Source organism: Schistocerca gregaria, chromosome 10, assembly GCF_023897955.1.
Source record: "Schistocerca gregaria isolate iqSchGreg1 chromosome 10, iqSchGreg1.2, whole genome shotgun sequence".
In the NCBI taxonomy this organism is placed as follows: Eukaryota; Metazoa; Arthropoda; class Insecta; order Orthoptera; family Acrididae; genus Schistocerca; species Schistocerca gregaria.
In genome coordinates this window covers 203,956,268-203,968,555 of record NC_064929.1, presented here as the reverse complement: position 1 = coordinate 203,968,555, position 12,288 = coordinate 203,956,268, and the positions used below count along the sequence as shown (strand labels likewise).

General features: G+C 38.9%; 1 protein-coding gene across 2 annotated transcripts in view; it reads right to left on the bottom strand.

Annotated features, from left to right (window-relative positions):
- LOC126293651 (F-box only protein 28) overlaps positions 1-12,288 on the bottom strand; it is an 86,119-nt gene that overhangs the window by 27,126 nt on the left and 46,705 nt on the right. The window lies entirely within an intron of this gene.

The following is a 12,288-nucleotide window of genomic DNA, read 5'->3' as shown; positions in this document are numbered from 1 at the left end:
GCCACATTATGATTTTTACATGTATATTTTTTGTCATATTACAAATAATTAAGGAAAAAATATTTTATTGATGTGCAATACATTATTTATTTTACATATTACATTTGAGTTATATCACATATACAAAAAAAGATACAGTGCTTTTGCTCAGTTTACTGCATGTTTTAGGATAGATAATCCATGAAAATAAAATGATAATAGCAATTTTAAACACCAGAGTTACTGATAATATTTTGAACACTGAAACTCCCGCTTTGTATCTATGGTACCTCTGATTTGCAATGTGGAAAGTTTGAGAACTTACTGAAAATAGTTTTTTTCATTCAAATATTAACATAATGAATGTAAAGTATTCCAAATATCATACAGGGTTGTGGGTTCACTACTTCTTTACACGTTAACCCCTTAAGACAGACTGGTTAAACAAATTATGTTCCAGAAAATATTTTTTATTAGGGAACAATGTTCTTTAACAAACGACATTACATGTAGACAAATGTAGCTCTTGACGCTCAACATAAGGAGTTACAAATTTGTGAAGATCACAACAAATAAAATCCCAAATATGATAACGCTTTGGTTTTGATTAAAATATCCGTAACAACGCCTTTTTTAAAATTTCTGTGTAGGTATGAAGCTGAAGTAAGAATTTCACAATGGCTTTAAATATTAATAGCTGTGCAGTAAGGGCAAAAATAGTAAACAATGTACAGGACTACATTATAGTTTTCTCAACAATATCTCTATTGCCTTCTCACCTGTCTCCCATCTGCATTCCAAACATGGCTACGATCTGTCTCAAAGTCATTGTCAGATGAGGTTTCTTTGCAGTAGGTGGAATTATAGACAGAAAATGTTGGCCAATCAGTCATCTGAGGTTGGTGCTCGAAGACGTAGGACATAGGACTAGTGATGCAAACTCCTCTTTCTGGTGTTTTGAAATAATTTTCTCAAGAACAACAATATAGAATGCAAGGCAATTTTTACTATCCTCTTGTTTTTTGACTAGGACATGTCTTCCACAAAGTAAGTGCAATGAGGCAGAAAAAGATTTTCTTTTAATACCTCTTTCCTCTTTTACAAGTTGCCAGATTATTGTCCAGGTACCGATCTATCATATTTACTCCACTGATCACATAATCATATGCCAAAACAGCTACTGGCTTCAAAACTTGTGTCTTTTCTTAACACAATTCATATCACCGTCATGAATTGTCATCATATAGACATCTTTCTTAGTCATCCATCAAACAGCTGTCACTTGTCCCTTCTGAAAAGCAATAATTACCTGTTTTTTAGTTTCTTATAATGAAATGATAGAGCCGAGAATGGCTGCAATGTTCCATATGCATCAGTTCTGCAAGCAGAAGACTTAATATTTACTGAAGATAACATGGCAATCTTTATTCAGAAGTGCTGTTAACAGCACCACTACAATCAGTTCACTGTGGCGTATCATAATGTATTTCATCAAATTTCCTCCTCCTGTGAATGTAATAAATGACAATGCACAATGACATAGCATGAATGTCTTTTCCAAACCTCCCGCTCCTCTTTGATAGATACTTCAACTACCCAAGTTTCCCCTTATACAACAAAAAACTCTCACCAATAGTTCTATTTACATCTGGTGAGCAAAAACTTTAAAATTTGTCCTGCACAAACACCTCAACAGCAAATTCAATTTAGCTTCAGCTGTGTACGGTTCACGCAACTGTACACTGAATTTTCAGGTAAACACAGGCACTTTTTCAATGTAATAAATCAACACAAATCCTGGCTGGAGCACAGTAGACATATTTATACCTCACCACTGATGAGCTCCTGTCAAGTAGAAATCTGAAGAACTGCCACCACTTTCAATCTCCAATGAAGTAACATCACTTTGTTCACTTTCTGAACACTAATTGTCAAGCTCAGTATAGCTACAGAAATTCATTTTCATCCAAAGCTGCACAAAGTAAAGCTGATATCTTGTGCCAACCACTTCAACCAAAACATGACAGCCGAGCTACAAATACAGGACTGCATACTCTCTAGGGACCAAACACTTTGCTATCAGCACTGAAATTGATTCTATTTTCTTCCGAAGTTTGTTCTTAAGGTGCCTGAGTGTACTCTGGATATAAAGTTTCAGGGGGGTGGGGTGGGGTGGGGTGGGGTGTGAAGGAAAGATTTCAGAATGTTATGCTGTTTACACTTGTGAGCATATTTTATTTTATGGAAATGTTATATACTATAGCAAAGTACATTACACCACAAAACTGGTAGGAAAGTGTGATTTTAAATCTGATCTTTTAACTGTATAAAACATTCTCAATTTAAATATCACTAGAAATCAGGGTAAAATCTTGAATTTTCAACAAAATCTACCATAATCTCTTGAAGTAACAACTGACCACTGTGGTAACCATTAACAGCTAACAGAAAGCTCGTCATTTATCCTGTCTGTCATATGGGTTTCTGTCTGCCTTTTTCAAAATAAGGTTACAGGCCAATGAGATGAAATTCCTCATGTACAAAGTGGAATACAAAAAATTAGATTATAAAAGAAACAAACATTACAAAGTAATTGAAAATATCTGATATAAGCGAAAAGATTGAAGAAAATAGTCTAATATTGATATCCTATTTGTTGTGAATGGAGTAGATAAAATTACCACTATAATTTGGCAATATACTCCACAAGGTAAGAGGTGGAAGTCCAGCAAAACTATGGAAGTACCAAATGCAGTTGCACAAGACTAAGGCAGGCCTAATGCATTAACAAAAAAAGCTTCTGATTGGTTGGCATGCATATTTTACTACATCAATCTGCCAGATGTTGTACTCATGTCTCCAATGGTGGTGCCAGAGAACATCTCTCTCTGTCTTCTGTGACAATGGCTCCCTTCTACACACAACTAAGACTACATCTGCCATTAAGCCAGCTTAACAACAGAATCCCAGCATGTAGAAGTGTGGGATAACTTTAGTTTCATGAAACATTATTGTGTGTTTGTGAGACTGTGCCCGGCAACTGCTGATAATTCGGATAGACTGACACTAAAATTTTATCCCATTCATCTACATTCTGGATTCTTATTAGGCAGTGGAAATTGGAATGAGTGATCAATGCAACCCGAACGGGGCTATAATTTAAAGTCAAACCCCTGCTTAACGTGTCACTGGGGTTCAAACATTTTCTTTCAATGGGGGGTCTTGCCCAGGTACATGGAAGGAGTGCGACAGAATCAATTCAAGCACATTTACGTGATGTAAGAGGTATTCAATTATGAACTTACCAATAATTTGCTCCAAATTTAAATACAGCACGTCGAAAATTGCAATTTTCATGTGCTATTGTCATGAGCTTCTACAAAAAGAAATAGGAGGGCACTGAAACTACCACTAGATGCTAAATGGTTCGATGTCCATCCACGACTTCACTGAATGAGGGGTTCAGAGGCTCATCTGCTCAGTAAAGTAAGACAGATGGTGATCTGTGGCATCTCTGCCAAAAGCGCTCAATGCTGGTGCATGCGCAAGTGTTTTGGAGTGCACCATACATCGTATGTTGCTGAACATGGATCTCCCCACCAGATCACCCTTACAGGTTCACACACTGACAACGACATTGACGATTATGATAGATGTGGGCATGAGACCATCAGGACTTTACCGTCGGTCAATGGAAACCTGTCAGCTCTTTAAATAAGTCATATTTTTGCTACACTAGGTCGACAGTCATCCCCACAAATGCCGTTATTGAGGCGAACGGTGACTCGAAACGTGGAGCACGCCACTGATGCAGGTTTGTGGGAGCAGTATTATCGTCTCCTGTGCTTGCACTGGATCTGTGGTAGTAGTCCGAGACACGCCGATGGCTTACGAATCACCTGCACCTCTTCAGGCTCTGTGTCTTCTACATGGCGATATGTTTCAAGAGTATAATCAACCGTGTCTCTGAGCCAGAACTGTGCTACAGTTATTTGAGGAACATTATAGTGAACTCACGTCTATGTCTTTGTGACCCAATCTGCCTGATGTAAATCCTACGGAACCCATCAGGTTCACTATTGGTGTCATCACCGTGTACGCAAATCAGTACCCCATTATTTATGCGAATTAGATGACCTGTGTGTAGACATCTAATGCCACATACCTCCACAAACCTACCAACAAACTATCGTACCCTCAACACGTAGAATCAGAGATGCATTTCATTCCGAAGTAGCTGACAAGCTATTAAGCAGGTCGTCATAATGTTTTGGCTCAACAGTGTACATCAGAAACTCGACAATATGTTAGGAACGGAATAAGAACTACTTTTAAGAACTAAATGCAACACATTCTACAAATTAAAATTCAGTCTTTTACTTAAAGCAGGATTCGTTAAAAACTGGGAAACAATAGCACAGTTTTTATGGGAGTTTTGCAGAGACCGAAAAATATTTTTTAAAAGTGGGATTTCCTTCAAAGCGGGTCCATTACTTCAGCATTCTCACTGCAAAACTAGTGTGGGAACAACCTCTCAACAGTGAGAAACAGAACTGTGCCAAATTATTTACACTCCTAAGAGAAAGCTGGCACCACCAGTGCACACATGGACACTGCCTCTGGCAATATGACTTAATAACATGCGGATTTATCGCAACCTGTTGGACGCTCCTGAAGAAGAATATGGAGGATTGGGCCAAATTTTCATGATATTACACAGATTTGATGCATGAAGTAACCCGAGACTGTTCTACACGAGGATGTCTTTGTGAGAAACTTCTGTCTCGTGATCTCTTATATGTTGACAAAAGCGTGAATACATAGTTTAAAAACACTGTATCTCATTAAACCATGTCAATGCACTGAATTAAAATGCATTTCACTAATTTCATATGCATCCCTTGCAGCAATGTAATCCACCCTCCTCCACAGACCCAATTTCACTTTCAAGTCCTATTGGAGAATCTCTGGTAGTAGTGTTTGGAACTTGGATGAAGAAACATCAGTGACAACAATAATTTGAGTCGGGGCCCAGATGTGTGAAGCGGCTCTTAGCAGTAACGAGGAAATATGTGCTCAGGTGTGTGTCTGGCACGAATTTTCATTTGCCACTATATACTTACTACGTCTGTTCAAAATTTAGGATTGACGGTTCGGCAGGAGTACGAGGCGCAGAACACGGTTTCAAATATCCTGCATAGACTTAAACACCTGTAAGATTTAGTTACGAGAAACTTTTGCAATGAACATTTTACTAATTTTTTCTGATCCTCCTACTTTCTACAAGAAGATGTAAATAAGATTTTGTGTGTGTGTGTGTGTGTGTATGTGTGTGTGTGTGTGTGTGTGTGTGTGTGTGTGTGTGTGTGTGTGTGTGTGATGGTAAAACATATCATGAGAGAGCTGCCACAAATTTAAGACCTAAGACCTTTTCATAAAAATAGTACAAAAATTTTGTTGCTGTTGTCTTCAGTCCTGAGACTGGTTTGATGCAGCTCTCCATGCTACTATATCCTGTGCAAGCTTCTTCATCTCCCAGTACCAACTGCAACCTACATCCTTCTGAATCTGCTTAGTGTATTCATCTCTTGGTCTCCCTCTACAATTTTTACCCTCCAATACTAAATTGGTGATCCCTTGATGCCTCAGAACATGTCCTACCAACCAATCCCTTCTTCTAGTCAAGTTGTGCCACAAACTTCTCTTCTCCCCAATCCTATTCAATACCTCCTCATCAGTTATGTGATCTATCCATCTAATCTTCAGCATTCTTCTGCAGCACCACATTTCAAAAGCTTCTATTCTCTTCTTGTCCAAACTATTTATCGTCCATGATTCACTTCCATACATGGCTAACTCCATACAAATACTTTCAGAAATGACTTCCAGACACTTAAATCTATACTCGATGTTAACAAATTTCTGTTCTTCAGGAATGCTTTCCTTGCCATTGCCAGTCTACATTTTATATCTTCTCTACTTCGAACATCATCAGTTATTTTGCTTCCCCAAATAACAAAACTCATTTACTACTTTAAGTGTCTCATTTCCTAATCTAATTCCCTCAGCATCACCCGAGCTAACTCTACTACATTCCATTACCCTTGTTTCGCTTTTGTTGATGTTCATCTTATATCCTCCTTTCAAGACACTGTCCATTCCATTCAACTGCTCTTCCAAGTCCTTTGCTGTCTCTGACAGAATTACAATGTCATCGGTGAACCTCAAAGTTTTTATTTCTTCTCCATGGATTTTAATACCTACTCCAAATTTTTCTTTTGTTTCCTTTACTGATTGCTCAATATACAGATTGAGTAACATTGGGGAGAGACTACAACCCTGTCTCACTCCCTTCCCAACCACTGCTTCCCTTTCGTGTCCCTCGACTCTTATAACTGCCATCTGGTTTCGGTACAAATTGTAAATAGCCTTTTGCTCCCTGTATTTTACCCCTGCCACCTTCAGAATTTGAAAGAGAGTATTCCAGTCAACATTGTCAAAAGCTTTCTCTAAGTCTACAAATGCTAGGAATGTAGGTTTGCCCTTCCTTAATCTAGCTTCTAAGATAAGTCCTAAGGTCAGTATTGCCTCACGTGTTCCAGCATTTCTACAGAATCCAAACTGATCTTCCCCGAGGTCGGCTTCTACCAGTTTTTCCATTCGTCTGTAAAGAATTCGCCTTAGCATTTTGCAGCTGTGACTTATTAAACTGATAGTTTGGTAATTTTCACATCTGTCAACACCTGCTTTCTTTGGGATTGGAATTATTATATTCTTCTTGAAGTCTGAGGGTATTTCGCCTGTCTCATACATCTTGCTCACTAGATGGTAGAGTTATGTCAGGACTGGCCCTCCCAAGGCCATCAGTAGTTCTAATGGAATGTTTTCTACCTCCGGGACCTTGGTTTCGGCTCAGGTCTTTCAGTGCTCTGTCAAACTCTTCACGCAGTATCTTATCTCCCATTTCATCTACATCTACATCCTCTTCCATTTCCATAATATTGTCCTCAAGTACATCGCCCTTGTATATACCCTCTATACACTCCTTCCACCTTTCCCTTCTTCGCTTAGAACTGGGTTTCCATCTAAGCTCTTGATATTCATACAAGTGGTTTTCTTTACTCCAAAGGTCTTTCTAATTTTCCTGTAGGCATCATTTATCTTACCCCTAGTTTTTTATTTGTACAAAATTTGTACTCGGCATTGTTCATACATGGCTACATGTAATCTGCAGCAAGTGCAACACATATCTCGACTTGGGATAAGAGGTCCCTGATCCCTTCTCAAAAAAAACCTCTTGCTGCAGTCCGTAACCAACCTGACATCACTTCCTGGACTTCATCAGTTGAGAAGCATTTGCCAGACAGCTTTCTTTAGGTGAAGGAAGAAATGAGTATCACTGGGTGCCCTGTCCGGGTTATAAGACGGACAACTGACATACCACTTTAAAGAATACTGAAGTGCGGTGCTTAGAGCTGCTGTATGGAGCCAGACATTGTCACACAACGAACTTGTTTTGTGTCACTCTTGGAAGTTTAAATAGTTCTCAATAACAATCAGTGATGATTGTGTTCCCTTTGGCAAAAATTTTGCAAGTAGAAATTTTCAATCTCAGAACATGATTTTCTTGTCAGAGGTTGCCTAACAGAATTTTCGGACACATTTTTAACTGAGATGGAGCCATGTCATTCATTGTCTTTCCCACTCTGGCATTTTGCCAGCTGTAATAATCAGGTTCAAAAACTCTTTGTCTACCTTTTGAAATGGCCCAAAAATTTCTGAGTACCCTTCACATGATTCTCCTCTGTCAATGTTTTCAGCATCCCTCAAGTGCACACCTTCACGTACAACAATTTCCTCACAAAAATGGTTTGGAGCACTGATTTTCCGCCAACTTCTACAATCAAAACTGCAAGGTCCTGGACTGTCAGGCTGCAATCTTCATGAAGTTTAGCCTAAGTTTCTCCAACAATGCATCATCAATTTAAGACCACCTTCCCCTTCCATCCTCAATTTGCACACTGGTTCTACCACTCAAGAACTCAGCACTCCATTTCCTATCGTTACACTAGTTGATCACTCCACCACAGATGGCCTATGATGAATTTGAATTGGGCGTATCTTCTCCACATTAATAAAAGTGGATAACCACTGGCACCTCACACTTGGCGTGAGAGGGCACTAGCGTGTCCATCTCTAACAGCAGCCACCGATGATGTGCACGACCACCTGTTGTGGAGGCTGAAGCCCGCACGAAATAGTGTTGCCAACTAGCGGAAAATTTTGCCCATACTGCCACAAATAACAAATAGTTTTTAATTCTTTGAAAAGTCTCAAATAGGTCAACCTCTACCATGAAAAAGAATAGATGTGATACAAAAAAACAGGGGTCTGTATTCTGTGATACAGACTGAATTCCTGAGATGCATCTCATTTGGAAATAGTTCATGATACAGCCTTCACATAACACAGCAGGCTGACAAAAACACAGTGCAAGCAGGAAGTGCTGTGGTAAATATTTCGCAATATCAGGGGTTCGTTGGAGCGCCAGGTCTCATGGGATTGGCAGAATGCAACCTGTGCCTCCCACACAAGAGACATGACACTGATGAGCCAACGGAGACCGTAGGTTCCTTATATGAAAATACCTAGAAAATATATCTGAACCATCTCCAAAATTTTGTTGGAGTTCAAGTCCCTGATGTAGGTGGTACATATATTTTTGAATGTGGAAAGATGGTGAAGGAAAGTAACGCAGCATTTGCCATAAGTGGAAAATCACAAAATCTAGATGGTCAGTGAGAATTTTAACCACTATCATCTCAAAACAAGTCTGATGTCTTACTACTTTCTTTAGGAACCTGAATAAGAACTACATGTCACCACAAACATCATTTCTTATTAATATGTCCCCATTTTGATATACAGGGTGACACATGAAATGATCCAACATTTGCCTCTGTAAAAAAAAAAGTCTATATACATAAATGTAAGATACAATGTGTTCAGAACATATACTTGGGCCACTGAAACACGTTACTTGACAGTTCGTGTGTAGTTGGCTATACTGTGATTGCAAGGCTGCAATAACTGCCACCACATTCGCCCATAGCCGATAGCTCTGAAGTATGTTTCTTGAATGGAGGCTACAACCAATGTTTATGTAAGCCACTGCACAATAATGTATACATAGGTACAACAAAGAACATTTTTCTAACAGAGATAACTATGGAGAAAAATCATTAGATAGTATATGAAACTGGGAGATAAACAGCATGTGAAGTTAATGAAAATGTCTATGGGATGTTGCTCTGAATTGTTACCATAACAGGTGCATATAAAATGCTGTCTAATAATGTAAACCTATACATACAAAAGAACACACTATCCACAATCTCAGAACAAAATAAAGAAAAAGGTGCTTATCCTACTCAGTTGCAGTGAGAAAGAATTAAATCTGTATACATTTGCACTCACCAATTTATGATGTCAGTGGTGCAGCTCAATTCAATTCTCCTACACTATAACTGGAATTGGCATCAAAACCACTGCCACCACATTAACTGCTCACACAAATTTATAATTCCGCCTCATTTGTGCTCCTCTAATAAGCTTGCCAACATTGTCTACTTTGTTCCTCCATGAGGTGGTATCTACATTAACAAGACCTGCAAATAGCAGCCTTCCTGTTACTGTAAAGGACTTATTTCGAATGCAGGCCCTGACACCTCTCCAAACCAATTCAGTTGGGTTAAAATGGCAGTGATAATGCAGTAACTTAATTACCATTTTCACAAGTGACTAAAGCAGAAGTTTTTCATGCTAATGTCCACAGCAACGTGTCACCTATAACGACTGCACATTAATTTCTTTGTGGTCACTAGCTTTTGGAGCTTTGTCTAATATCAGAGAATGGTAACATACATTATTTATTAAGAACACTAACATTAAACTCTAGCAACAAATTTTGAAACTACTACAGAAATCACAGGTGATCCATATTCTCATTGCAGTCACAGGTTTTTCTCAATCGAAGAACTGAAGTCCTTCATGCACAAAACTGTTTGAACAATCTGCATGACTACAATTAATCGGGATCTTCTTCCCACTGGCTGACGACTGCTGCTATTTGAAGTGCCACCTGTGTGGCATTTATCAACTACTTCTCCAGTGTTTACCTAGGTTTCATTTAACCACATAATTAAACATATATCATTTCCTACAATTACGTACAAGAAAATACTATGTGCTGCAATTACATGAGATGCTTCAAGTAGCAGTTTGTCTGTCTACCTTTTGAAGCAGAAGCCTATACTTTTTAACCCCCTGAGAAAAGTTCACATTCTTTTAAAGAAATTAGCAACTTCCCTTTTGTGGGGCACATTTTCTTGCCATAATATCTGAGAATGTGCTGACTAACTGCATTGGTTTCGTAGGTCCTTTGTTCTACGCGGTTTACTTTAATATCTTTCAAGTCTGGAAGTAGCACCTCTTTCCTTGTGTTCTTTGTCCACCTCAACTGTCAGCACTCTCAGTTCCATCACTGTATGAGGATGTTTAGCAAAAATCTTTCTTTTAAACCACCGCTTAAAAAAATAAAAATAAAAAAGGGTGGGGGGGATGGGGTGGAGGGTTCAAATCAGGACTGTCTGGGGGAGAGTTTTGTCCCCAAATGAAATGATTACGATACCTGTATGAAATGCATTTGCTTTAAATGTTTCATGCACACGATGTCTGTGGCAACTTTAGCTGTGTGTGGTTTGGCTCCATCCTGCATGAACCACTGATTTTGTAATATAAACCCCTTTGAAAAAAGTCTGAGGAACAAAATTACTACACAGCATAATGTTTACTGTGTGTTCAAGAAAGAATGGCCATATTACCCCACGACTTGAGAGTGGTCCATATAATAAGGCCGAGTGCGATGCAGCTTTGCATGAAGCATATCTGGATACCCGGAAGCCTGAAACTGTACAATTTCTTTATTAACGTCATCAAAGCAAGATGTCTCATCTGAAAACCAATTCATCGATGTTTTTTTGTCCTTCACTAATTTAAGTGACATTTATCTTGTACGGATACAAATGCAAATCAATTTTTAAAATTTGGTGTACACATTGTCTAGAAAATCCAAACTGTGCTGTCGTTTTCCTAGTTGATTTGCTTGGGCTTCTTCAGTAACACTGCTCTCACAGCTTTGACATTCTGTGGAAAACCATCACTGGCAGGACATTCATGCTTCCTCTCAAAAACTGAACCATAACAATTAAAGGTTTTGTAAAGTCTATGTATGAGGGCAGATCAAATGTGAACGGGATTTTACTTTTTTGTAAATTCATTTATTAAAAACTCAAGGTAATTATAATTTATTTTTCCACATAGTCTCCTGCTTTGAGAATGCATTTGTCCCAGTGTATGGGCAGCTTTCTCATGCCCTCATCACAAAAAGAACTGGGTCGTGTTACCAGACAGATGCACATGAAGAAAATCCACTCTCGTCATCTTCAAATGGTCGCCCTCCTAGAGATTCTTTAAGCAGTCCAAATAAATGGAAATGGCAGGGCGATAAGTCTGGGATGTAAGGAGGAGGATCAAGTGTAGTCCCATGCATTTCCTGTAGCTTGCAGACAGAGCTGCAGTACGGGGTCGCACATCGTCGTCGAGGAGGATGACCTGTCAAATTGATCGGTCTTGTCTTTTGCAGTGTTATGCAACTCTCTTATTTTTCAACAGTTCGCAGTAGTAAGCAGCATTGATTGTGCATCGTTCATGCAAAAAATAAATCAGCAAAATGCCTAGCCGATTAAAAAAAAAAAAAAAAAAAAAGGTTGAAAGAATCTTGCCAGCAGACACTAGAGTCTTGGCTTTCACTGGTACTGCCTTTCCTTTCCTCCGCCACTCCCTACTGGCTTGTTTGGATTCTGGAGTGTAGTGGTGGACCCATGTTTCGTCAAAGGTGATGCTCCGACTCAAAAATGCATTATTTTCTTCCGCAAACCTCTCTGTAAGCCACAGACCTCCAAATGTCTCAACTTCACATTTTCAGTCAAAAGTTTAGGGACCCATCTGGAACACACTTTATGGAACTGTAGGTCATTTATGATGATTGCTTAACAGCTCCCATAACTGATTCTGACTTTTTAGTGCCATTTCTGATACTCTAGCCCGTCTATCGTCATCAATGTCTAACTGCATGAATGTTTTTGTCTGTAATGCTGGTCTGAGGACGACGATCGTGTTGCTGATTTTCCACACTTTCTTGTCCTTCCTTGAACTTTTTATGCCAAACAAAAACATGTGTCCTTGATA